Below are 5,000 nucleotides of genomic sequence, written 5' to 3' on the forward strand. Positions count from 1 at the left end.
GCCAAAGGGAAACCGCATCCCAGGTGATAACCCTGTTCTGATCTTCCTTTCATTCATCATACTGGTCAGCTGTTGCATCTTATTCACGGGAGAGTTTCACCCACATTCTGTCCTCATTACTCATTCGACTCAGTCCGTTCCCAAACCTGTTGTAGTTTCTTTCTTCTGTTCTCAAAACACAAAAGTTATCTCTATTTCCGAAGATATAATGACAAAAAACAGCATGACGCGTTATACCTATTTTGAACTGCCGCTCATAGTATCGTTAAAATAATTACTCGGTTGAATCCAATGGCTACCTTCCGACATTCTTTCATGTGATTCCCACAGAAAAAGAAACACAAAAAGGTTTGTGAACAACATGAGTGGAGTGAATGATGACAGAGATTTTATGGTTTCATGCGGTGAACTATTCTAGTGTTTGCGGGAAAAAAAGAAGGAGACTGAAATGTAGTTTTCAAAAAATACAACTTTACCAAAACCTGTCTTTATCCCATCAAAAAAAAAGAGGATAAAAAACCATTATAGATTTTAAAAGCAAGCATCCATAATCCTTTCCAGATGGAATTTTGTAATTAGGAATTATTAGTTTTTAATAAAAGCTTCAGAGCGTTCTTGTTTTACCCCTTAGTCCGTTTATGGACAATGATGTGTATTTATATGATAAATTAATAAAGCGATAACTAGACCATGCATGTGACTTCACACTCTGCCATAATCCTGATGAAATGACAACAAAGTAGATCAGTAATCACAAATATAACTGTTAACCATCATGCAGCATGACTAAATGTGAAAACTAAAAAGCAATACTTTTAATGCTAAAATATGATTGTAAAATATACAAACTGTTAATATTTACTGTTTTTATTGACTGAAACAAGACTCAAAAATGTTCACAGTCTTTTGTTGCAAAAAACATGCAGCAAGTGTGACTAAGTATTTGACGTTTGACCAAATTAACCCCTGCCATTTGCTGTTACCCCTCACACCTCAGCGTTCCGGTGGCCCGGAACGGGATGCATTTGGACATCGATAAGGATCCTAAAGTCCTTGATGAAGCCGCCACTCAGGACGCTGGGGATGGCCACGGCGGCGAGGAGATCGAGGGCCGATGGCGTACGAAAGCGCTCTATCAGTGCTTCCGCTCACAACTATCTCGGGCTCAAACCGTCTCGGCAGCAGCATCGTCTCCAGCCGCATATATCATCCCGCCCGTCCAGTACGTCACAATCAGATCACAGCTACAGCTGTCCCCTTCCACACTCTCATCTAGCCTCTGGTTTTAACCCCTTCCCTCTCGCACTCTTTCGCTGTGTCGTAAGAACATTCTCAGCATCCTCAGACATCTCAATATTTCGGAGGTAAATCTCATATTTGACTGTGAATCTCATTGTTTCTGACTGGCTCATGCACGGTCGCTCATACCCTGCCGACTCGCTCGTGTGTCACTCATTGTTTAGATCTCTCTCTCCTCAACACTCACCACTCTCCCTCTCACACTCCCGTCCGCTTGAAAAACCTAAACGCTCGAGTTTGAACAAAGGAATAGTTCAACGCCCAAATACATTGAGAACAGCAGTGCTAGATAATTTAGTTGGACACTTTTTTCTACCTCAGTAGTAACAATAAAATTTTTTTGGCTGAAATCTTTGGCCTTTGGGGATTCATTTAATCACAGTCAATAGGGTACCGAGCCACTTTGAAAGTAAAACAACAAAACATATTCAACCACCGAATTGGCTTCTTAGTGATCTATCGAGGTCTTATGAAGCAGAGCACATCAGTCCTGTGCAAGAGAAACTGAACATACATTACACACATGAATTACTATAATCCAGCGCCTCAGACAACATGATCCGGAGGGACGATTTTTTTGAATCAGTTCTTGTTGGTGAACTAGTTGAACCAGTTTCATCAAGAAAACGTACTGAACCGCCCGAAACCAGCACAGATCGTACAAAACTCACTTTTGGTAAGAATGTTTTAGTTTCTTGCACAGACTAATCGTGTTCACTTCATAAGTACCGTCAATAGATCGGTCAGGAGCCACCTTTATTCATTCTTTGTTGTTTTGTTTTGCGGTTTTGTTTTGTTTTTAAGTCTTAAAAGTGACGATAAGCGGCTGACCTTGCATTTTAGAATCAAAGACCAGGGTTTCAAGCCTAAAAAATCTTCTTTGGGCTGTTCTACCTGAAGGAAAGGTCAGCTTCAGTTCTGAATGGCCCTGAGGGTAAATGAACAGCTGAATGAACTGTCCCTTTAAAGCGGTCAACCTTCACAGGCTGTGTTTAGAGTCATGTGATCATTCATCCCTGTTTCTGCAGGGTCTCCCTCTGTGTGTTCTAAAGAGAGGCACAAATCGTCCCCAAAAGTCCAATCATTGCCCCGAAGGGACAGTCTTTGATTCTGCAGACTGTCCGCCCCCCCCACCGCCGGCCTCCCGCCGCCCATCATATTCTGGATGGACAACAGTAAGCCAAATTAAAATTCACCCTGTTATTCTACATGCATGTTAGTGAGCATAAAACAATGTTTTGATCTCGTAATGTTGAATTAAACTGGATCTTCAGTGCTGTATGCTGGTCTTCTCCAATCATTTTAGTGCTAAACCTACTATACTCGTCCGCCCTCTGCTAGAGTGGTGCCACGCCCCACTATTATTGTGACTTTCATAACAATAATGAAACGATCACAGACTTGTTGTGTCAGCAGAAACCTGCAGGATTCACAAAAATCGTCTTACCGTAAGAAACTTCTCAAGATAAATTCATACATCATTTATCCATCCATACATACAGCAAAACTAAGCCTGTACACTTCATAAGTATACTATATACATATTATACAAAAGTATATATCAAAAATATTATGTCAAAAACATTACATAAGCATCAAGGATTATTATTTAACATAATCCTTTTGTTTATATTTTTGCATAATATTTGTATTATTCATGATTGTTAGTGTGCAGACAGTTTTATTAGATGCATTACGGTAAAAACTTTTCTGTCTGTTATGACACTGATGACAATGTGAATCAAAAACATTTTGTACTTTGCACTGAGGACTTTTTTGCAACTTTTTGGCCTCTTAATAAAGTGTTTTTTGTGAGATGTTTTGTACTAATATGCGTGAGCTCCTCTCTTTGTTGAATTTTGTTTTTTGAGCTTAGGCATTAAAATATTTCTTATCCTTCCAACTTCTTCAGTATTTTCTGCTTAAGATAAATTCCAAGAAGTTCTTAAGAATCTTCCTAAGTACAATGGTTGAAAATAAGCTCGCTAATATTTTCTTAAAAACATTTATAAGAATAAAAATGACTATGATTGTTTTTTGTTTTGTGTGGCAGTCTCAACGAAAGACTTGCTGATAATACTCAGTGAAAAACACCTCAAAGGCTGTGGCTTTTGCACAAAATTTAAAATGGCAGATAAGACTTTTGTGAGTTTTGTTTTGTGAGTCCTGATATAAAAAAAAAGATTTGACGACTTCTCTCCGTAGTGGTTGATGCTTTACAGAGGTTTGTTAATTTCTCTGCATGCAGCTTGTTGTTTTTGTTTAAGCTGCCCACCTGAATACCCCCTGCAAAAACCGGATCAAGGATGATTAATGTGTTCGCTATTAGATCACACTCCTGTGGGTGTGTGTGTGTGTGTGTGTGTGTGGTGTGTGTGTGCAGATTTCCAGCGTCTGCCGCAGAGCCGGCGTGTGTCTCAGGCTCTGAACGGAGATCTCTACTTCTCCAACATTCAGCCAGAGGACTCCAGGAGCGACTACATCTGCTACGCCCGCTTCCCGCACACGCAGACCATCCAGCAGAAGCAGCCCATCAGCGTCCGCGTGCTCGACAGTGAGTCTGTGAATGAACTCTGTTGAGCGGAGACGTTCATCACACTAATGCACTGAGAAACAAAGAGAGCTCTGAGTCGTGAATGCCAGCTGTGAGACTCTTCTGTCTGCATGTCTTTGATTGTGTTGTTGTTCTGTTGTGTTTCAGTGGATTCACTCAATGACACACTGGCAGATTATTTCAATGACACTGTACACTGGGATTGTTTAGATTGAGGGTGAGTGATGGCGCCCCCTATGACCCTCCTTTAACCCAACCCCTCCGTCCTGCAACCTCACCCGTAACCCCACACTCACACACAAATCCAAACACAAACCCACCCCCTAATAAACACACAAACCCCTCCACTAATAAATCCCAGATCCCCACCACAAAAAAACCTCAGATCCATACCACACCAAAAACTTATTCCATACACACTCGATGAACTTATTTCAGTCTTTGGGAGGTTTGTCTTCCTCCGTTCTATAATCATCATCTCATCCTGAACTCGGTCTCTTCATCTTCCTGATTTCTGTTATTCCTGTGTTGCTCTGCATCTAATTACCCACAAGCACTCACTTAACAATTTTTCTGTTCATTTCACAGTTTAATTAAAAAAATAACCAAAATCAACTCAACAAAAACTTTTGCTGTTAGTGTCGTAATATCGTCCTGACCCTCATTCATTTTGTCCGTTAACCCTTGTGTGCTGAAATTCTAAAAACTTTTTTTCTCATGCACGCTGTAGTATCAGTAATTATTTGGTTTTAATCTTTTTTCGTCATTTAAATTAACTCAATAACCACAGGCATTATATCTATTTAGTTAAGTCAATCCATAGAAAATGATCTAAATGAACTTAACCTAAGTCAGTCACCTAATTTTTTGAAAAAACAAAAAACATTATTTATAATTATAACAATAGCAACACTCACTCGAAAACCAATAAACCACATCAATAAAACCCAATTAAGAAATCAGTCCCATTGAGAACTGATAAAATGGAACACAACAATAAAACAATTTAATCTAACATTTGGCAAAAAATGGAACACAACAAGAAATTTCTAAGCAATTTTTGTAGCACTGTCATTAACCCTCTCAGGACCGAAAATACCTGAAAAACATCCACAAAAAAGTACAAAAATGATCATTTTGAAGGGGA

General features: G+C 39.5%; 1 pseudogene; it reads left to right on the top strand.

Moving 5' to 3' along the window:
• Nucleotides 1–1,019: 1,019 nt before the first annotated feature.
• LOC122144051 overlaps nucleotides 1,020–5,000 on the top strand; it is a 19,534-nt pseudogene continuing 15,553 nt past the window's right edge.

The sequence above is a fragment of the Cyprinus carpio genome, unplaced genomic scaffold (genome assembly GCF_018340385.1).
Source record: "Cyprinus carpio isolate SPL01 unplaced genomic scaffold, ASM1834038v1 S000006585, whole genome shotgun sequence".
In the NCBI taxonomy this organism is placed as follows: domain Eukaryota; kingdom Metazoa; phylum Chordata; class Actinopteri; order Cypriniformes; family Cyprinidae; genus Cyprinus; species Cyprinus carpio.